At 43.5% G+C, this 23,651-nt stretch overlaps 1 long non-coding RNA gene across 1 annotated transcript in view; it reads left to right on the forward strand.

The window, feature by feature from the left end:
- Positions 1-5,417: 5,417 nt before the first annotated feature.
- The window catches only part of LOC114207699 (uncharacterized), a 29,206-nt gene continuing 10,972 nt past the window's right edge, over positions 5,418-23,651 (forward strand). Inside the window, exons 1-3 of the long non-coding RNA XR_015769105.1 lie at positions 5,418-6,207; positions 6,781-7,294; positions 11,787-11,872. This is a non-coding gene — a long non-coding RNA (uncharacterized LOC114207699). The remainder of the gene's footprint in view (positions 6,208-6,780; positions 7,295-11,786; positions 11,873-23,651) is intronic.

The following is a 23,651-nucleotide window of genomic DNA, read 5'->3' on the forward strand; positions in this document are numbered from 1 at the left end:
GGGAGGACAGAATTTATCCTCATAATAGAAGATGAGAAGCGATCGTTGCATGAAGACAAGTTCATTCATTCATTCAGTCATTTAACAAATATTTAATAAATACTTCGTGTCAGGAACTGAAGCCTAATGAATAAGACATTGTCCCAAGTCTAAGGATCTTACAATGCAGTAAAGTAGTCAGGTAAGTAAATTGGGAATTATATTTATCTGATAAATGCTTAATTATAGGGGTAACTGTAGGGTGCTGTGGACATACCTAAAAGTAATGGCAAATACTGGTTGAGCCCTTACAGTGTCAGGCACTATTCTAAGCACTTTCTTTAGATTTATTCATTTAATCCTCACCACAACCTTATGTAATAGGGACTCTTATTATTCCCTAATTTATGCCTGGGGAAACACAGGCACAGAGGAGTAAGGCCTTGCATATCATTTCAAAGCTGGTAGATGACAGCCAGGATTCAAAACTGGGCCATCAGTTTGCAGAGCCCTCCCTCTTAACCTCTTAGCTAAACTATCTTTCAATCGCTTTGTGTTTGCCTGATTTGAAGAGGAGCAAGCGATGTCCAGCCCACTACTTTTTTTTTTTTTAAGATTTTATTTATTTACCACCCACTACTTTAAGAACAAGTAGGAGTTACCCCAAGGAGAAGGAAGAGTATCCCAGGCCAGGGAAGTGCTTGTTCAAAAGCTCTGAGTGAAGAGATCACAGTATGTTTAGTAAACTAAATCTAGCTCAAGACGAATAAAATGCCAGGCAGATACTATAGAGGCTGGAGAAATGACAGAGGCCAGATCATAAAAGGTCTTACTAAAGTCTGTCAGTGTATTAATCATTATCCCCAGAACAGTGGAGAGCCAATGAGGGATTTGGGGGCTGGAGAGTAGCAAAACTGGATTTGCATTTTATAAAAATCATTATGGTCGCAACATGAAGAATGGATTAAAAGAGGCAAGACTATGGGGTGCCTGGGTGGCTAAGTCAATCAAGCATCTGACTCTTGATTTTGGCTCAGGTCATGATCTCAGGGTTGTGGGATTGAGCCTAGCGTCAGGCTCCATGCTCAGTGGGGAGTCTGTTAGAGATTGTCTTCTCCCTCTCTCTCTGCCCCTCCCCCTGCTCACACTCTAAATAAATAAATAAAATCTTAAGAAAAAAAAAGGTGCCAAGGTTCTGGATGGGGCAACTGGGAGAATGGTGTGCTATTTCCCAAGTTGGGGATTCAGGAGGAGGGACAGATTTCGGGTGGCATGAAGACAGTGATAAATTTGGGTGTGGACATGCTGAATTTGGGATGTCTGTGGAAGATGTTCAGTAGACATCAGCTACACAGGTCAGAAGCTGGAAGTGTACTAAGAGTTGGCAGGTAGTAGATGGTGGGAGTGGATGAGATTTCCCCAGGAAGTCTGTAGAGTATGAAGACCAGAGAGCCAAACTGACAACACTGGGAAACGCCAACATGAGAGAAGCAGGCAGAGAAAGCTGAGGGGCAAGAAGAGGTCAGAAGAAAACCAGGAGAGCAAGGTGTCCAGTCATGCAGGAGATGGTGAGGAAGCATAAATTGTATTACTGTTCCCCAGAAGAATCTCTTTTCCCTCCCTGCAGTTCCCCACCCTACGGGAGGACTAATTTTCCTCCCTCCAAGGACCTCAGGGTGGCCTTACGACTTTTCTTGGCCAGTGAAGTAAGAATGGGAGTGACGTGTCACTTCCGAGCCAAAACTTTTAAGAGCCAGCCCAGAGTTTATCATGTCTCATTCTCCTTCTGCCACAGGACTGGGAGTGCTCCACCTGGAGGCTGCTCTCTTTCGGCACAGGTCCTCTTTCAGTTGGGAGGGCCAAAAAAGGTTTTGTGCAGTCAGTTGATTTCTTGAGTTTTGACAAGGGCACCAAGGCATAAATGAGGGAAAATGATTTTTTCCAACAAATGGTGCTGGGACAATTGGATAGCCACATCAAAAGAAGGAAATCGAACCCTTACCTCACACCATATACAAAAATTCACTCAAATGGATCAAAGTGTAAATATAACAACTAAAACTATAAAACCCTTAGAAGAGAACATAATTAAATGTTCATAACCTTGGATTAGTCAATGGCTTCTTAGACAAGACACCAAAAGCACAAGCAACAAAAGAAAAAACTAGATAAATGGGACTTCATCAAAATTTAAAACTTGGGTGCTTCAAAGGACACCATCAAGAAGGTTAAAAGACAACCCACAGAAAAATGGGAGAAAATAATCGCAAATCATATATTTGATAAGGCGCTTGTACCTAGAATATATAAAGACATTTACAATGCAATAAAAACATAATTGACCATATTTTTAAATGGGCAAAAAATCTAGATACACATTCCTCCAAAAAGATACACAAACAGCCAATAAGCACACAAGAAGATGCTCAACATTAGCCATCAGGAAAATGCAAATTGAACCACAACAAGATACCACTTTATACCCACCAGGGTGGCTATCATCAGAAGACAGAAAATGCCAGGTATTGACAAAGATGTGGAGAAATGGGAACCCTCATATGCTGCTTTCAGGAACAAAATAGCACAGTTGCTGTGGAAAACAGATTGGCAACTCCTCAAATGGTTAAACACAGACTTACCACATGATCCAATAATTCCACTCAGAGCTATATAGCCAAGAGAAATGAAAACATACCTGCACAAAAACGTGCAAGAATATTCATAGCACCACGATCCACAATAGCCAAGAAGTGCAAATAACCCAATATCCATCACTCATGATGGATAGATAAAATATGGTATATCCCACACAATGGAATATGATTCAGCATTAAAAAAGAACGAAGTACTGACAACATGTTACAACATGGATGAACCTTGAAAACATTATGCTTAAGTGAAATAAGCCCCCACGACATCTTGTAGGATTTCACTTATATTAAGTGCCCAGAAGAAACAAATATATATAGGGACAGAAAGTAGTTTAGTGGTCTACCCATGGCTGGAGGTGGGTAATGTGGGACTTGGGAGTGACAGCTAAGGGATACAGGGTGTCTTCTTGGGTCTTTGAAAATGTTCTAAAAGTGATTTTGGTAACGGATGGTTGCACGACTCAGGGAATATACTGTGAACCACTGAACTGTGCTTAAATTCAATGGTTAAAGTACATTAAATGGTGAGTTGTATGGTATGTGAATGATATATCAATGCTTTAAAATGGAAGAAATGGGGGCGCCTGAATGGCTCAGTTGTCAAGCGTCTGCCTTCGGCTCAGGTCATGATCCCAGGGTCCTGGGATTGAGTCCTGCATTGGGCTCCCTGCTCCGCGGGAAGCCTGCGTCTCCCTCCACCTGCTGCTCCCCCTGGTCATGCTTATTCGCACTCTCCTCTGACAAATAAATAAATAAAATCTTAAAAAAAAATTTTTTTTAATTTAAAAATAAAATGGAAGAAACGTTTCATGGAGGAGAGGGCGCTTGAGATGGTCTCAAAGGAATGTAAGGAGTTAAGTGGAGAAAGCAAGTAAGAACTAGCACAAAGGCTGGAAAATTGAGGAGACAGGGAGTGGGGAGTAGGACTTTTTTTTTTCTTTGCTTGAGAATTTAGGCTTTTGTTTTGTGTGTTTTTTTTTTAAGACTTTATTTATTTATTTGATAGACAGCGGGAGAGGGAACACAAGCAGGGGGAGTGGGAGAGGGAGAAGCAGGCTTCCCGCGGAGCAGGGAGCCCGATGCAGGGGCTTGATCCCAGGACCCTGGGATCTCAACCTGAGCCGAAGGCAGACGCTTAGCGACTGAGTCCCCCAGGCGCCCCGAGAATTTAGGGTTTTGTTTGAGGTTCTCACACCAGAACTTCCTGTCATCTCTAAGCCAAGCTAGACTTGAGGACAAGGAGACAAATCAAAGTGTCATACTGTCTCTGTTTACTCTCTAATACTATGCCTGGATATTAGCTACATTGCTTGCAGCCCTCTACGGGAAGACAGGATTCCTCAGCCTGTCCCAGGGCCCGTGCTGCTCCCAGAGAGGTTGCTGGAAACTTTGCGTTAAGAATCTACAAGCCTCACCATGTGAGGAAGCAGGGCTAAAGTGATGGGCCATGGTGACATCCAGTCTTAACTCACGTATATATCAAGTGGCAGGTTTCTCTCTATTCTTTCACGGAAATTGGAGACACAAGTATAATTCCTAAAACTGGAGCAACTTGGGGGGCCTGGGTGGCTCAGTCGGTTAAGTGGTTAAGTGTCTACCTTTGGCTGAAGTCATGATCCCAGGATCCTGGAATCAACTCCCATGTCAGGTTCCCTGCTCAGCAGAGAGTCTGCTTCTCCCTCTCCCTCTGCTCCTCCTCCCCACTTGTGTTCTCTCTCTCTCTCTCTCTCTATCAAATTAAAATCAAAACAAAACCAAAGAAAAAGAAAGAAAGCTGGAGCAACTTGTAAGAGGGAATTTGCAGTGATTACATATTTCCTCCTTTGGTGCAGTTCCATAGCCAATCATCTGACAAGAGGCCCACAGACTTTGGTGTCCTTGTGCAAGTATGACACACAAAAGCCTCAGTCTGTTAATACAGCTGCTGTCCTTGTGAAGGACAACGTAACACTGGGGATAGAGGTCTTAGGTGGATGCCCTGGGAAACAGGCTCTGAGAGGGGTGTGCCTGGAGGAAGTGTATGGAAGCATGCTCTCAAGAGCAATACCTATAAGAACGTGAGGGCAGCTGCGGGGTCAGGCAGAGGGACAAGCTGAGCTGGGAAGCTGCTGCAACAGGGGCCTCAGCCGTTCCTCCAGGGTAGCTCTGGAGCTGGGTGGCCTTGCAGGGTGGTCCCAAATCGAGACAAGGCAGTCAGTCCTTCTTACTGAGGCACCAACTGGTTATTGGATGTGGGGCCTACCCTTGGCAAGGCAACTCCCTTTGGCCGGTGACAGAGCCCACAGAAAGACTCAGCTGTGAGCCATCAGCCATCAACAGTCCCAGAAGCTGCAGGAACGTTTGATGTGTTTCTGGAGGGAAATCTGAATGGTGCTGAAGTCAAAAGGGCCTTCCGGGCCTTTTTCAGCTGGTAAAACCTCAGACCCCCCATGATATATATAGAAGAAACATCCAAACATGAGACGTTTATATGTTAAAACTTTTCTTGAGCGCTTTTCTCCGAAGGTCTCACAGACGTCCTGCCCAATATGGTGGCCACCAGACACATGTAGTCACAGAGTCCTTGAAATACGACTGGTCCAAATTGAGGTGTGATGTAAGGATAGAATACACTTTTCAAAGACTCTGTATGGCAAAAAAGATGTAGAGTGTCTCATTAATAATCTTTTAATATTGATTGCATGTTGAAATAATTATTTGGAATACATTGGCCCAATTATTAATTATGGCCCAACATTATTAGTGCTAATATTAATGCTAATTTCACCTGTTCCTTTTTTTTTTTTTAATGTGCTGCTAAACAATTGAAAATTAACATGTGTGGCTCCCATTAGAGGTCCACTGGGCAGCGCTGTCACGCACGTTTCCTAACAGTCTGGATGCTGGTTTCTCTCTGCAGTGGGAAGAAGTTTCTCTCCTCATTTGATGGCTGGTAAGAACTCTATTCATTTCTTCCGGTCACCCGTACCTTGCCTGGAGTAAACTCTCACAAAAGTTTGTTCAGGAAAATGACGAAGCAGGAACATCCTGTTGGGTTTTACTTCCCTCTTTCAGATGCTGCTACGTAATTTTGTTTGTCGGATTCTTAGCTTCCTCGCAGATGGGAAAGAAGAAAGACGTGGCTGTGTCAAGGATGTGTGAAAGGAGGAGGTCGTGATGTCCTGCAAAGAAAGCAAGTGGGCAGAGATCCCACACTCAAAATGGTTACTATTCGAGCAGTCTTCATAGCCACAAGAGCTCTCTGAGCGCGTGTTCCAGGGAATTATCTAATTCAGTCCTCACAAAGTACAGCAAGATGTTCTTTTCATTTCTCTCATCTTACAGGAGGGAGAAACCCATCCCTCCAAACGCTGCCTGGCCCTGGGGGATTGGAGGTGTTGACCTTGTCCCTTGGCCAGTTGCATGTCTTTTATATTGAAAAACTGATTGGAACGAAATGAGTTGGGTTCCGATCTAGATCTTAGTTCAAGGACCAGGATGGAACTTTTTAATCAGATGTGTTTACACGGTGATTTAAATACTTACTTCGACCTGATTTGATCCCTGGCATGGAAGATTCCATTTAAGGTTTTCTTCTGTAAGTACACTCAAGTTGTTTAACATAACCTTATTATGCATCTTTCCTAACTCAGAGTTAATTTTAAGGTTTCCTTTTTGGGAGGACCAGATGCTACAAATAATTTGTTTTTTCCAAATTCTGGAGCTATTCCAGAATATGAAGCTAATCGAAGCAGATAACTGTGAATTCACTGGGAGGTGACCCATTTCCAATTCTGCAGGTCTGGTGGGGGCGGATTTGAGGTCATCTTTTCACTATTTTTTAATTAGCCGTACAGTCAAGGCTGGCATAAATGTAGTGATGTCGATGGTTTTATTTAACTAGAACAACAAACATGTGTTTTCCAGATATTTTTATTTAAGACCAAAAAAGCAGATTATTTTCCAATAAAAGAATGAGAATTTTAGAAATATTTAACTCATTTATAAATGTAAAATACATTTTGTTTTAAAAATATGTACTAAGCAAGCTGTTTGCATCAGGTTGTCATGTGAACCTTAAACTATGTGATTATTCTACACATGATTACATATGTACATATGATTATGTAGCTAACACTCTTCTCAATTTCTCCTTCCTTTTTATTCACAGGACAGAAGAAAAAGCATCCCCACTTTCCATTTCCCAAATATTTCCACATAGTATCAATTTATTGAAAGGAAATACATATTCTTTCTATGCTTATGGCTCTGAGAAGCTTAATTATTAACTCAGAAAGTGACCGTGTTGCTTAAAGGGAAAGATGTGGCCTCTGGGCGTAATCAGACCTGGGTTCAAATCCAAACCCTACTGTTTATGGGTTTTATCTTCAGCCCTCATTTATCTTCCAAGAAGTTGGGTTTCCTCTTCTGGCAAATAGGGATAATCACTATCTTGCAACAGTTGCAACAGCGTGAGGCTCAGATTAACTAACTATGGTAGCATTTTATCCATCATAAAGCTTACATGCTTCTTTCCTGACGAATCCCAGTGATTAAGAGGAAGTATGGTATAATGGCTCCAATTCTGAAGGACCACAGGAGAAAGAAGGTAACACTGCCTAAGTATCTCCTGGCGTCCTGCACTTCACCTTAGTGCATCAAGTTCTCTATTATAACCCCGCCAGGTAGGTGGTAATAGTCCCACTGCACTCTGCTCTTCTCACTGTTCCTCTCAGATTTAAGCTCACATTTCCAGTATGCCAAGTCCTCAGTGGGCTTGGGGACGACATTTATTCTAATGCTCAGTTTTCTTATCTGTAAAACGGCAGCAGTATTAATCCTGACATCACACAGTAGCACCTCAACCCCTTTTTAGAGTTAGTTTAGCTCTGAATAAAAAAGTAAAAACGCTAGGGGCGCCTGGGTGGCTCAGTCGTTAAGCGTTAAGTGTCTGCCTTTGGCTCAGGTCATGATCCCAGCGTCCTGGGATTGAGCCCCACATCGGGCTCCCTGCTCAGCAGGAAACCTGCTTCTCCCTCTCCCACCGCCTGCCTCTCTGCCTACTTGTGCTCTCTCTGTATCAAATAAATAAATAAAATCTTAAAAATAAAAAAGTAAAAGTTCCAATGGTTACCTTTAGGATTGAATGGGACAATGTGCATAGTAACACCTAGCTCGTAGAAGGAGCTCAGTAAATAATCATGACATCTGGATCCGAATTAAGTTATCTCCACTGGCATAGTGGAATGATTTTATTTTAAAACTTCTGAGCACACACATCTCTTAAAATCTGTGATAGTTCATATTTGGAAATGTGACTGAAGAACGTCCAGGTCCCGGCCACCATGATGAAATTGTAACACAGTCCTGGAAGACTCAGTCCAAGGGTGAGTTACTCACATGGATATCAGAAATCTCGGGGTGCCTGGCCGGCTCAGTCGGTGGCGTGTGCAACTCTTGATCTCGGGACTATAAGTTTGAGCCCCACGTTGGGTGTAGAAATTACTTAAAAATGAAATCTTTAAAAAAAGAAAGAAATCTCCAGGATGGCATCAGGGAATGTGACAGAAAGGAAGATGGTGAGCAGGATTCCAAAGCCTGCAGGTGATGTAGGGAGGTCATTTGGAGATAGTAATGAAAAAAAGTATTCTGGCTCATGGCCTGGACTTCAGGGTGCCAAGAAAGTGCAGGTTCCACCCCTCGGCCTGTGGCCTGTGGTTGCTTTGGATGAGCTCCTGCTTTCTGCCCATTGCACAACTAGTCAACCTTGTGCTAGCCTGGCCATCTAGTTAAAAGCTGCTCTGGAACTCAATTACTGCTTTTGTTGGCAGGGTGGGGAGCCTATCTGGGTCAGCTTGGCTTTATAGGGAACTTTCCAGGGGCTCATATAAAGGGAAAGAATACCTTCTGGTTCCCAGGGAAGGAAAAAAAAAAAAAAATCTCCCAGTGCTGGGATTTCTAAGGTGGTGAGAGAACTCTCCCTTACTCTGTTTTGTCCAGGAAGTTTTCCTGTGAGTAAATCGAGCATTCACAGAGTCAGAGAACAAGGGTGCTCAAACCTGTTGTAGGTAGCAGAGCACCTGCATGTCAGCTTCCTTTGCAGAAGATGATGAAACACTGGCATTTCTATGCCTCATTATACAAATGATGACTTAGCTCAGAATACATTGATGGATTTCGCTTCTAGGTCGGGCTAGAAACATCTGCTTAATTAATTGTGCATACTGTTGTAAAATAAAATCACAGCTGTAAGCCTACTGGCTCATGGGAGAAACAAGCTATTGAACTACTCAGGATCCAGTTTCCAAGTATCTCCACAACATTCATTTCCAGTATTCACTTGCCAGTAAGTTTGGATATTCTGCTAGTACTTGATAGCAGTCATCAAAGAAAAACGTCGGGAGAAAAAAAATTAACAAAATACTAGCCTTCAGCTTTTTTTTTTTTTTTAAAGCAAACCAAAAAGGAAATAAGATCACATGTAAGGTACTTTGGAGTCAGAAAGACCTGGGTTTATGTTTTGTTTTCTTTTGTGTCTTAGGTAGGCACCATGCCCAACGTGGGGCTTGAATTCACAACCCTGAGTTGATCTCAAGACCTGAGATCAAGAGTCAGATGTTCCACCGACTGAGCCATCCAGGTGCCCTGAAAAGACCTGGGTTTAAATCAAAAGTATTAGCTGTGTGACAGTGGGCAAGTTACTTAATCTCTTGGAACTTGCTTACTTCCTCTTCTTTGAGATGGAGAAAATACCTCCTTGGCAGGATTAGTCTCAAGATTAGCATTCATGTATGTGAGGTCCCTGGAGCCGTGCCAGGCCCGCAGTAGGAGGCTTAATAAAGGACAAGTATTGTTAGCGTTTTTGGCATCAGAATGCTTTGTCCAGCTCCCAAAACACCAGTGTTCCATCGATAGGGAAAAACTAAGCTAGAAAAGGCCTAGAAACAATTGAATTATGTCCCCCATGCAACAGATGAGGCAACAGAGACTCACAGATGATCCCAAAGTCACCCAGCAAGTTTGCCGAATCCCAACTCCCAGCGGCTTCGCTGCCCTGCTGTGCTGTTCTCTTCTGCAAACCCAGAGCCTTTCTCAAACGCCCCACGTTGTCCCTGGAGGCCACTGGCTGTGGCACGTGTGCTCTTTTGGTAGCCAGCCAAGAGGAGAGAGTGTGCAGTGACTCACCAGGTGAGCCCATCCCCAGTCCCTAGTTACTGTTCCTGTTAGAGAAAACACCCCTCCCAACTGCCCACACGTCTGTGTTTCTTGTTATGTTTAGTCCTCCAGCTGTGGCTTTGCTCTGTTCGGAGAATTTGTCTAGGTAGGTGTCTTGTCCCCCCCACGAGGCCGCAGTTTGGGAGGCTGATGTTGTGACCAGTTGGAGCAGGGAGGGGCCCGGGCGCTCGGGCTGGCCTGGACGGCAGAGTGGGGAGGCTGGCTGCCTGCCTCAGGGCTCCAGAGAGCAGGTTGGGGCAGAGGAGTGGAGGGAGGCGTGTCAGCACTTGTCCGCCGCAAGTCACCAGGGAGAGAGACACCCAGTACAAGAGGAGGCAGAAGGAACACGAAAGAAGCCAGGTGCACCTTGGGGGCCGTGCATAGTTTTCACTACCTTCAAGACCCTCTTTATTATTTAAAACACAGCTCCATGCCTTCAAAGAGTGTGGTCTTCCCCCCCAGCCCCCATCCTGGCCATGCGCCACTCCTGTCCTCCACCTTCCTGCTCGGAGGCTCGGGCTGGGGTGGCTGGCCCACCAATCATGTTCTTGAACTTCTATTATGTCACCAGCAGCCAATCAGAGTGGATGATTAGTATGTGATAACCGGCGTTACTACCTTGGGTTGACATAATCCTAGCCGAGAGCAAAGACGCTTGACAGTTTTTGTCAGCAGGCAGAACTTTTTAAACGGCTGTTTGAAAGCCTGCCTATTTTTATAGGGCCACTCATAAACCTGCTCCGTGTCTCCACCCCATGCTGACTGTTGAGCCATCTGCACACCAGGGTAAAAAAAAAACTGATATGCAAAGCCTGCAGCAGACACTGCGAGCGAGACCCAGAGAGGCATTTGCTCCTAACTTTGCTGCTCAATCCTACCTGAGTTCTAGGGGGTGCCCTGAACACATTCTTCTTTACTTAAATTACTTTATTTTTACTTAAATTCACTGGAATCAAGCTTTCCCGTCTCAGATCAAATGGTGTTTTGCCAAGACTTGCGACCTCGTTACCTAGGCTTCTCCTTGCCTGGGCTGTGGGTTCCTTGGCAGGATTGTCGCTAGTATAGACTGTCTCTCCCACCTTGCTGACTACAAGAGCCTGCAGAGAACTCTATTCCACCTGGTTTTATTTATTTATTCTTTTTAAAGAATGTATTTATTTGAAAAGGAGCATGAGAGAAAGAGAGCACGAGCCGGGGGCGGGGGGGCAGGGGCAGAAGGAGAAGCAGACTCCCCAAGGAGCAGAGAGCCTGATGTGGGACTTGATCCAGGACCCTGCGATCATGACCTGAGCCGAAGACAGACACATAACCAACTGAGCCACCCGGGTGCCCCTCCACCTGGTTTTATAAATAAAGTTTTATTAAGACACAGCTAGGCTTACACATTTGATATTGTCTATGGCTGCTTTCATGCTATGGGAGTAGAGTTGAGACATTGTAACAAAGATCAGGTTTTGGCAAGACCAAAATATTTGCTATTTGGTCCTTCACAGAGTTTGCAAACCTCTTAATTCATCTACCTGGCTGCCCCCAGAGTGATCTCTCAAGCCTCAGATGCAATCATGCCATTCTTCTGCTTCAAAACAAAAACGAAAAAACTCAAAATCAGCAGTCTGTAAACAGAGCTCCTTGGTGTGCTCTCCATAACCTGCCCACACCCCCTTCCTTCTCTCCTGTGCACCCTTCGCCTCTGCCCTTGCTCGGCTCTGACATCATCAGTTACACCTTTGTCCATGGTGTGCCTGATGCCTGGAATTCCCTTCCACTTTCTCTATCTGCCAAACCCCTTAACAACTTTTAACACCAAATTCAAATATCACCTCCCCTCTGCCCCTTCTTACATGCCCAGCAGAATTAATTGCTCCTTCCTCTATGCTCCCATAGCTCTTTGGACAGATGTATGCCATTGTATTGACCAAATGGGATTGCGTGAAGTGTTTCTGTGTTTGTCTCTACCACTAGACAGTGAACTACTAGAGATCAAGGACCTTGTCTCATTGCCTTTCTGCCCCTGACCGGAACGAAGATGAATCATCTGGATGTTACAAGTAAGTCAGAAACAGACCTTTATAAAAGTCCCAGGAACCTGACTGTAATGTCTTATCTATGCCACCTCTCCTGATTGACTATCTGGTTTCTTCTCATCTCCATACTTCCGGGTAACTGAAATACCATAGGTGCTCAGAAAATGTCTTACTGAGTGAGTGTGTAAATGGTATAAAATAACATGTGTTTTTTTCTTTCTAATCTAACATCAAAATGCAGTAAACATATTGTCCATTTACTTTATCGTCAAGTACATTCAGGACTTTTAAAAAAGAAGTCTACCTTCGGGGCACCTGGGTGGCTCAGTCGGTTAAGCAGCTCCCTTTGGCTCAGGTCATGATCCCAGGGTCCTGGGATCGAGCCCCATGTCTGGCTCTCTGCTCAGCCAGGAGTCTGCTTCTCCCTCTCCCTCTGCTCCTCCCCCTGCTCATGCTCTCTCTCTCTCTCAAATAAATAAATAAAATCTTAAAAAAAGAAGAAATTGGGGTGTCTGGGTGGCTCAGTCATTAAGTGTCTGCCTTTGGCTCGGGTCATGATCCCAGGGTCCTGGGTTCGAGCCCAGCATCGGGCTCCCTGCTCCACGGGAAGCCTGCTTCTCCCTCTGCCACTCCCCCTGCTTGCGTTCCCTCTCTCACTGTGTCTCTCTCTGTCAAATAAATAAATAAAATCTTAAAAAAAAAGTACTTCATCTAAATATATGCAAATGAGCAATAAGCACATGAAAAGATGGTCAACATCATTAACCATTAGGACAATACAAATCAAAACTACAATGAGATCCCACTTCACACCCACCAGAATGGCTGTAATCAAAAAGACAGACAGTAACAAGTGTCTGTGAGGATGTGGAGTAATTGGAACCTCCTATGTTGCTAATGAGACTATGACACGGTGCAGATGCTGTAGAAAACAATTTGACAGGTCCACAGTTACCAAGTGACCCAGCAATTCCATTCCCAAGTATATCCTCAAGAGGAATGAAATCATGCAACCACACAAAAACATGTACAGTAATATTCATAGCAGCATTATTATTAATACAAAAGTGTGGGGCACCTGGGTGGCTCAGTCAGTTAGGCATCTGAATTCAGCTCAGGTCATGATCCCAGGGTCCTGGGATTGAGCCCCACATTGGGCTCCCTGCTCAGCGGGGAGTCTGCTTGTCCTCCCTCTGCCCCTCGCCTCTGCTCATGCTCTCTCTCTTTCACTCTGCTCTCTCTCTCTCAAAGAAATAAAATCTTTTAAAAAATAATAGCAAAAATGTACAATGAAAATGTCCATTGACTGATAAATGGATAAACAAAATGTGGTATATTGCATACAATGAAATATTATTCAACCTTAAGAAGGAATGAAATTCTGACACATGCTACAAGATGTATGAACCTTGAAGACATGCTCAGTGAGAGAGAAGCCAGTCACAAAATGCCATGTACTATAAAATCATGTATATATAGAATGTTCAGAATAGACAAATCCATAGAGACAGAAAATAGATTAGTGGTAGCCTGGGTTTAGTGGGGATGAGGGTGGGGGAGGAGATGAGCAGGAATTGCTAAAAGGTAGAGAGTTGCTCTTTGGCTGATGAAAATGTTATGGAATGAGACATTGGTGATGGTTGTATAACTCTGTGAATGTACTAAATCATTGAACTGTACACTTCAAATGGGTTAATTTTATGGTAGTGGATTATACGTTGTTATTGTTGAAGTACTCTGCAACAAGTAGAGCTAAAATTGGTGAATTCTATCAGTTTAACTTCCTGGTTGGGAAATTGTACTACAGTTGTGCAAGATGTTACCACTGAGAGAAACCGAGTAAAAGGTGCATGGGATCTCTCTCTGTTCTTTATTACAATTGCATGTGAATGTACAATGATCTAAAAATAAAAAAAATTAATTTAAAAATGTACTCTACCTCTTTCCTATTTCTCTCCTCCCCAAATAAGAATTTCCCGGAGCATTATGTCGATGTTCCTTAAATGATATTGCTATTTGATGGCATCTTTTACTTGTTAGAAACCACAGGCCTAGCTCATAGACAGATGAATTTTTCAAAAGCTGACCAAAGTGTTGGATGTAACAAAAATATTTATCGTCTCCAAAAAGTGAAAAAACCTAAAATCATTAATGAATGTTTAAGGATTTTTATTTATTTATATATTTGAGAGAGAGAGAGAAAGTGAGCAAGCGAGAGAGAGAACACGAGCAGGGGGCGGGGGGTGATGGGGAGAGGCAGAGGAATAAGCAGACTCCAGGTTCATGACCTGAGCCAAAGGCAGAGGCTTAACCAACTGAGCCACCCAGGCGCCCCATTAATGAATGTTTAAACGGCTGCCCAATATGATCTTATATCAAATAGGGAGCTGCAACTCAGCTCATTTATTTCTGTGTGTGTGTGTGTGTGTGTTATATGCATAATATTTAATGTGGGATATTGGGAGGATTCAAACCAGAGGTGGCTTGGTTTTGAATCTTGTCTTTTACCTCTTATAAATAAGATAAGTTTTTAACTTCTTTGAATCTCAATTTCATTTTCCATAAAAAGAAAATTATTGAATCTACTCCATAGACTTGTTGTGAAGGTTAAAACTACAGGAATAACTAATTCATGTAAAAGGCTCAGTAGAGTATCTGCCCCATTGTAAGGACTCAAAAAATGGTAGTTATTATGATGACGATAATACCAGGCGTGGCAATTTAGGCACTGTTGTCCCTGATGTGTATTTGTAGGTGACTGGAGCTGGTGTTAAGAGCCCTAAGCCCAGTAGTTTCTTGGGCCCACTTGATAACGGGCTTGTAATTCACCAGAGCCAGAGAAAAGGCTTCTATGATCACTCTGCTACAGGATCAATAGAAAGAGGAGAACAAAGGCCTGGTTACACTGGAGGCTCAAGCTAATATTTTTTTAAATGAAAGCTACAAAAACAGTGTGGGGAAAAAACACAGGAGAGGTGAGGCTGGCTAAGGTTTGCATCCTGAGGTCAGCTAGTGGTTGACTGAGTCACGAAGCATTTCATACAAATCATGATCTGACAATCTGACTGTATTTTCCCTGCAAAAACTCAGGATACCTATTCTAAAAAAGCTATTTTTTTTTTTTTTAGAAATGTGTGTGATTTGTGGTGTCTTATATATGAAAATGTTTGTATACGACTTAAATCACATTAGTTATACATTTACTCTTTATTGAAAAGAGACATCAGCACCTGCCTAGCAAACCTGAGCTTTAAGATTGTGTACAATCGTGTAACCTTTGGGATAACTGTTTGGAACATCTCTGCAAACATGCATCAGGGCCTGGCACCTTACTGAGCACTGAGGAGGCAAACAGTCCCTGTACTCAGGCACACCTGATACTGTACCTATAAAATGTAACAACAACAAAACCCACAGGGGGTAAAAAAAAAAAAAAAACGAGAGAGATCTGTAATAAATAAAAATCAGTGATTCTATGAATGTTTTATCTTATCATTCAGAGATAATATTAACACAAAAATGATAATGAAGGTCATCTTCATGTTTCTGGCACTTGTAAAAGATATTTTTAGAAAAACAGTATAATAGTAGAAATATCACTAATGTACTAGGCAATACAAAGATTAGAAATGAAAAGATCTAGGGTTCTGATACTTACCCATTGTGTAACTTCAGCCAAGTCACTTAAACTCTCTGTGCTTCACTTTCCTCATCTGTAAGAAATGAATACTAATATGTACCTCATGGGTTTGGTATGAAATTAACTAAGATAAATGGAATTTTATTCAAATATAAGGTAACATTATAGGAAATTATAGAGAATATCTGCAGTTGTGGGCTGTTTACAGATAACTCAGGATCACAGAATTGTATTATTATTATTTTGTATTATATTGTTTCACATTTTAGGTCAAAATTAGAACAGGAAGTAAAAATTCCAGAACAATAGAAGGACACCACTGGATGAAACTAATTTACCAATTTTTCCATGTTTTGTCTTTCAAGAGCTTTAAGATCTTCGATTCATAAAGGAGAAATTTGTGTCCACATCGGGAGGCAAATGTATATCAAATAATAGTGAGTGCTTGAAGTGCTAGGTAAGGAGGGGTCATGCAGCAAGACCTGGGCAATAAGAGAGTTCTCTGATTGTGATGTTCAGCATGGGAACAGGAAGGGTAGGACAGATAAGAATTAGGTGTTCATTGGCCTTACATTTCCAAAAAGAGGGACACTGCATTAGCACGGGGGGTGGGGGGGAGCAAAGGAAGATTATGATATATCTAGAAGACAGCAATGGGAGTCTGAGACGAAATCATTTGACAAACATTAACTAAGCACCTGTTTTGTGCCAGACTTTGTACAAGGCACTGGGGATGGAGGGATGAATGGGTCTGTATTCCTCAGTATTCTAGACAAGAGGCCTTGGAGTGTGTAGACTGAGGTTCAAATCCTGGATGTGCCACTTGACCTATAACTTTGGGTAAGTGGTGGAGTCAGCCATGGAAACACAATATCGCATAACAGGTGGGCTAAGAGAGGTATGTACAGAAGATCTGGGAGGCTTCTGGTCAAGATGATGTCATAAGGTCATACTTCGAGGATTTCCTCTGCTTCAAATATATGAAATGATAGATAAAGTATAAAAGAGAAAGGAAAAAATGGCCACACTAAAAAATACAATAAATATCTCTGTGGAGCAAAACTGGAAAAAATCTAGTGTAATAAATGGGCCTTCAGGGCTCTGGATGGGGAAGCAGGCAGAGGTGACCAGGGATCAGGCTTCTGTGTAGCAACAGAAATGACAAGGACACCAAGCAAGGTGAAAGGCCAGACTCCGGCAGCTGGAAACTGCTGGACAGGAAAGGACTGCAGCAGGGAGCCTGGGGTGGTCAAGAGGGAAAACACACTCTTAAAATGAATGTGCAAACCAGAATTCCCAAAGTCTAGAAAGAAAATCAATGTGGGGGCGCCCGGCTGATTCAGTCAGTGGAGCATGCAACTCTTGATCTCAGGGTTGTAAATTCAAGCCCCACGTTGGGTGTAGAGATTACTTAAAAAAATATACGTAAAAAAAAAAGAAAGAAGAAAAAAAATGCTAAAACACAGAGCCAAACAAAATCAACAATCAAGAGACGAATCCATTCCAGGCAAAATGAAAATAAGCAACCTGAAGATGACTTTAAGATGATTATGTTTACAGTCCTCTAAGGGATAGAAGGAGAAACAGTATCTATTTTTTTTTGTAAAAGGACAAAATATTAAAAAATAAAAATGGGAAGAAATGAAAAAGTGGATATGAAAGAGAAGAAAATGCTGAAAATGAAAAAATAAAACTATTTACAATGAAGTATTAATAAAGAATAGAAAAGGAAGCTCCTAATTCAGTGGGTGGTAGAGCTCAGGAGGAAAAGTTGAGTTGCTTTAAGGCTTATAGGTGCCACCAGAGAGGGAACTCCTTAGTGTGTTTTGGAATATTATACTTAACTGTTGGGGTGTCAGAAAGGCAGTAGGCTGGCCTCCTAGCTTTGGGGAGAAAAGTAGGCAATTGCTTACATTATAGAGAAGAAAACAAGCTTTGTTTGACAATGAAGTTATTGCCTTAAATTGAAAAGCTTCCTGAGAGGACAGCAACTTGCCCACCCAGAAATACTATAATAGCAAGTTCTGGAAATATTATCATTGGGTCCATCATCTTTGTGTGGGTTTTCTGCTGCGGAATGTTTTCTTAAACCTGATTTATAGAATTTCGTTTTCGCGTAGATGCTTCAACCTGGAAGGTGGAGGAGCTGGGGTGGGGTGAAGGAAGGAGTTTTTATTTAACCACACACTGTACTTGTTTTCCACATATGTTCTCATTGATCCACACACCGATTCTGGAAGTCAGCTATTTTTATCCCCATGTTGCAACAAGGAAACTGAGACTCCAAAAGTTTAATGTAGGTCAATCAAATTTTCCGGGAGGTAGTTTGGGGTGGGGGGGGATCTGAAGCCATGTCTTCCTGTCGCAGTGCACACGAGGCTCCATCTCACCACCCTGAGATCATGACCTGAGCCGAAATCAAAGAGTTCAGTGCTTAACCCACTGAGCCACCCAGGAGCCCCTGGAACCCTTCACATCTTAACTTGACTGACAGAGTCCTGCATGATCTGGCCCCACCGAGCTGTCCTGCCTCTGTATATTGCTCTCTCTCTTGCTCTCTGTCCTGCTGGCAACTTGGACTTCGCTGTCTCCTGCCTTCATAATGCTTTTCTTTCCTTCTTGTACAGGCCTCACTCCTATTCAACCCCCAGGCCTCAGTTAGATACCAGCTCTGCAGAGAAGTATCCTCTGCCCTCCTAAGACTGAGTTAAGACCTTTGTTGTATGCTCCCATGGCTCTCTGTGCACCGCCCTTAATAAACTCTAGTAAACTCTAGTTGCTTCTTAAATACCCCCCTTCCCAACTACATCCAGTCCCTCACCGACTGGGACTGTACCATTCTTGTCCACTAACATATCCTGAGCACCTACTCAGGGAACAGACATATAAGACACTCTCAGTGAGTACATGTTCTCTGCATGAATGATTTTCACACTATACTTAAGTGCTGACATCCCCAGTGATTGAAGGGAAGTGACACAGAATTGCTTCTAAATCGCAGAATCAGAGCAAAGATTAAACAACTTTGTGATTTACTTCGGAGTGACTTTTAGACGGAGAGCTCCTGATGTTCTGAAGAATAAGTTAAAAAGCATTGTCATTTTGCTGCCTGGAGCGGACAGTTAATCAAACCCCTGTGGGGCCCGATTCCCAGGCCGGGAATAAACAAGGTGACATCATGGTGACACACTCCCAAGGGATCGTGCAAGTTGTCAGCTCTGTTTGCTGGTTGGGAGAGGCTGTCTTTGCTGTCTTGGGCTGCTAATCATCTTTGTAAGGCTTATGATTCTGAAGGTCTCCAGAGATGGGTGACAAACTTCAGTCTTCCAGCTCCTTCCCCCTCCATGTGACCCTCAGGATGTAGCCTGGCTCTCTGGGGTGGTGCCCTCCGCTGCACACGCAGAGCTCCAGGGGACCAGTGCCTCAGCTCACTGGTTTCCGAATGCTCTGTACGCTCAGAATATCCCCTCACCTGCACTGCAGTGTAACTGCTCACATCCTTCTAACAAACCTTCAGTGTTTGTAAAACTCTCCCACTGTCTGTCATTCAATCATGGATCTTTTTTTTTTAAGATTTTATTTATTTATTTGACAAAGAGACAGTGAGAGAGGGGACACAAGCAGGGGGAGTGGGAGAGGGAGAAGCAGCCTTCTCGAGGAGCAGGGAGTTTTGGATGCGGGACTCGATCCCAGGACCCTGAGATCATGACCTGAGCTGAAGGCAGACGCTTAACAACTGAGCCACCCAGGTGCCCTTGATCATGGATCTTATGCTCATTGAGGCAAGAAGATAGATTGAAATTACAGTGTTCTATGACATGTTATGTACACACAGACTCAGCTTGGTGATCTGGGCAAGTATTTTAACCTCTTGATGCTTCACTTCTCTGTGGAGTAGAATCGTAATAGTAACTACTCGGTAGGAGGTTTGCCAAGGTTAATTAAGCTAATACATATACAGAGCTATCCTAGTTCATGGCACATTGGTAATCAGTAAATATTTAGCCGTTTCTATTACTATTATTATTATATTTCATGAGAGGAAATGTGGTCTATTTGAAAGAACGGGCTCTGAAATCGGAAGACTGGGTTTCTGTCTTGGATCATCTTGGATCTATCAAGCTGTGTGACTTCAGGGAGCCTCACGTTGGTCATTTATAGGATAGTGGTTAATACTACCAGCCCCCTAAGAACCATCATGAATATTAACCAAGGGACTATCTGGAAAACATCTAGTGAAGGCCAGGCATGGGGAGGACGCCCAGTAAAGGAGAGCTCCTGCCTATTACTCCACATGGAAAATGCATCACTTCCAATACATGATGAATGAGAATTGCATTCAAGCTAACCAGTAAAGAGAAGTCAAGGAAGAAGGGAAAGATAATGCTCTCAGACACTGCTGGTAGCATCCTGCAAATGACTCTGGAATTAGAACTGTTTACTGAGTATCTCAAGGGCAAGAAAGAGAGCTAACATTCATTGAGTACCTACTATGTGCCAAGCACTTTATATAAGTCCAATTTGAGCCCCTAAAGATGTGCAAGGAAGGGATTATCACTCTGTTTTACTGATAATAAGGTGCAATGATTGCTAAGTTCTCAGTGAGTAAACAGTAAAGCTGGAGTTCTAAGCCAGGACTGTGTGATGCCCAAACACAGCTTTTCTCCCCATTATAAAATACTCGAACAGCTGATGTCTGTTGTAAGGACAAATAGTAGCTATGAGCTGGGCAGGGGAGTGTGTTGGGGTGAAATCATTGCAGGTAGTGAGACCAGTGTGGTGTATTATAGAAGCACGAGCAAGCAGATAGCTCTACAGGACTGGAGAAGTCCATCTGGGGAAGGTGAGAGATGAGGCAGGAGAGGTGTAAGAGAGGACGGCAGGTGGTGAGGGTCTTTTGCAGCCCTGGGACCCCTTCACAGTGACAGGATAGGCACATCATCAAGCAGCCTTAGCATTGGCCATTGAGTATACATTGGTTCTGGTCTTCAAGTTCAAGCTGAACATTCCTACCTGACCACTTGCAGAGTCCTCAGAGTGCTTACAGCTGGTTCTCCTCATCTCAGTTCCTTTTCTCGGCTCCTGCACAGGAATGTGTCCTCTGATATGGGTGCTTGGACCCCCACACCATCTCCTCACGGTCTTGCCATCCCTTAGCCCTTTCCCATTCCCTCCCCAGGAGCCCGCTCTTCCTAGTTTCAGCCTGGATCCTCAGGGCAGGGCTGTGAGTGGCCTGGGAGCTGTAAGTTGTGTCAAGGAGGCATCTACAAGTTCCAGACTTTCCACAAAACCGAGAGAGTGGCCCTCTCTGCCTGTCTTCTACTTCCATGCATTGTTATGCTTCCTCTCATCTCTTTCTCTACCTTCAATCCAGTTCCCAAGACTTGCTTTTGTTATCCCAGCCAAGGCATCTGCCAAGGCCTGGAAGAACAGTGTGGGGGAGGAAGGCAGAGAAAGTGGATCCCGCCACCCCACGAGGGGTCAGACTTCCCCAGTTGCATCCTGGGCAGATTCATGTGTTAGCGGGTTCACCTGGGCAGTCAGTGTGAAGAGCACATTTGACGGGAACAGGACTCATTAGGGGGCTGTGGCAGCCATCCATGGAAGAGCTGTGGTCATCTGGTTTAGCACTGTCATCTGGATCAGGCAGGAGAGTGAGGAAAAGAGATTTGAAAAATATTTCAGAGGTTTAAAAAAATTGGTAATTGATTGTACGAGGTGAGGGAGAGGGAGGGACTCACAGTGACACTCAGGTTTCTAGGTTGGATGTCTGGGTAGCAGGTAGTGTTTTTACCTGAGCTGGAGAGATAGCACATGGACGGATGGGAGGGGAGGCTGCAGGAGGGCTTTGTGCAAGTCTGAGGAGCCTGTGGGACACGGAGGGTCCAGCCTGTGTTTGATACATGAGTCCAAAGCCCCGGAGAAAGGTCTCAGCTGCCAACTAAGAGCAAGGAAGACCCACCACTCCCCCCTCAACCCAGGTTGAATGAGAAGAGCAAGGGGCCAAGGAAAGAACCTGAGAGAACAGTAACACTTAAGGCTGAGGTAGAGAAAAAACAGCTCACAAAAACCCACAGAGACATAAAAGAGACATATGAGGAGAACTCGGGGCTTCCCAGTGCATAGAGAATAAATCTGAACTCCTTACTGCTTCCCACAGAGCCCAGCAAGATACTGCCCTGCCCACTTACCTCCTTGTCTTTTGCCCTTCCTTACTCAGATCAGACACAGGACTTTCCTCTTTCCTTGGGTGCACTAAGTGCAATTCTGTTTTAGGTCTGCTCCTTCTGACATTCACCACTTTCCAGGGTCTTTTTTTTGAAAAACAAAAAATACTTTATTGTGTGATTGACATGTAAAAAGCTGTACAGATTTAATGTATACAACTCAATGAGTTTGGGGATAAGTATATACCTGTGACTATCACCACCATCGAAGCCGTAAATGGATTCATCACCTCCCAAAGCTTCCTCTGCCTCCCTTTATTATTATTATTTTTGTTTGTTCATTTGTGGTGAGAATAAATAACATAAGATCTATCCTTTTAGCAAACTTTAAGTATACAATATGGTATTGTTAACTACGATCTCTGGAAATTATTGATCTTGTATAACTGAAACCTTGTACTCTTTGACTATCACTTCTGCCATTTCTCCCTCTCCCAGCCCCTGGCAACCACCATTCTATTCTCTCCTTCTATGAGTTTTACTATTTTAGATTCCCCACATCACTGGAATCATGCAGCATTCGTCTTCTTAGGTCTGGCTTACTTCACTTATTATAATGTGCTCTAAGTCCATCCATGTTGGCACAAATGGCAAGATTTCCTTCCTTTTTTTTTTTTTTTAAAGATTTATCTATTTATTTGAGAGAGAGAGTGTGCACACAAGCAGGGGGAAGGGCAGAAGGAGAGGGAGAGAGAGAATCTCAAGCAGACTCTGCACTGAGTGTGGACCCGACATGGGGCTTGATCTCACGACCCCAAGATCCTGGCCTGAGTTGAAACAAGAGTCAGATGCTTAATCAACTAAGCCATCCAGGCACCCCTCCTTCTTTTTTAAGAGTGTAAAATAGTCCATTGTTTATATATATCACATTTTCTTTATCCATTCATCCATCGATAGACATTTCGGTTGTTTCCATATCTGGGCTACTGTGAATAATGCCGGGCAGCCATTTTTTACCATCCTGTCACTTCCTCTTGATTTACTTCCTTTATAGCTCATAGGACTATCTAAAATCTTTGGACCATTTACTTGTTCATTTGCCTCTCTCCGTGTCCCCCACTAAAATTAAGCTTCATAAGGACAGTTAGCTTGTCTGCCTTGTTCACCTGTGTGTGCTCAGGACCCACCTGAGTGTCTGGCACGTGTAGTACACACTCAGTAAATATCTGCAAAATGAATGAATGGGCCAGAAGAGGGTGATGTCACAGCAGCCTAGGACAGTGGTTCTCAATCGGGACTGCTTGCATCAAAGTCACCCACGAAGCCTTGTAAACGTATAGATGCCTGTCCCTTGTGCTAACCTCATATCCAGAGAATCTGAACCCGTGAGCATTGATAGGTGTAAAATTCTCCACTTTGATGTCCTCAGATGACAGCCAGGGTTGAGAACCCTTAGAGTGAGGAATTTCAAGAAGGATCAACAGTGGCAAAGGCTATAGGGAGTTTCAGTGAGCTAAGGACTGAACAAGGTCCAGACTTGATATTCTTTAGAGTTGAGCCAGTCTGTTCAAAGTGTAGAGGAAGCTGCTCAGGAGGAAATGTGCTGACTGCCTTTCCGGTTCTACCTACCAATGCTGCCTCGACTGTCCTTTGGGGGATTCATTCTCCCCTGTTCTCGACCATGTGGTTTGGTGGGTCTGACCCCAGCAGAGCAAGTGCTTACTGGTCACAGTAATGTGCTTGCCTCCCACAGCATTTGGCTCAGGGCTCGACTGATGAACAGATCACAGCCAAGAACCTGCTTGCTCAAGCTTCTGAGTAAAAGTCTCTCTTGGAAACTCCTAGAAAAGACTCTTTCTGTTCCTCTGGATGTCGTGGTATGAGAGTATGCAACTTGGACCTATGGTAGCCATTTTGCCACCACAAAACAGAATGTGGAGCCTGCAGATAAACCAGGTCCACGGAAGAGAGAGCTGAAGAAGGCAGTAACTGGGGC

This window comes from Eumetopias jubatus, unplaced genomic scaffold, assembly GCF_037043125.1.
Source record: "Eumetopias jubatus isolate StellerSeaLion01/CBP00866 unplaced genomic scaffold, mEumJub1_p1.0 scaffold_1, whole genome shotgun sequence".
NCBI classification, from domain to species: Eukaryota; Metazoa; Chordata; class Mammalia; order Carnivora; family Otariidae; genus Eumetopias; species Eumetopias jubatus.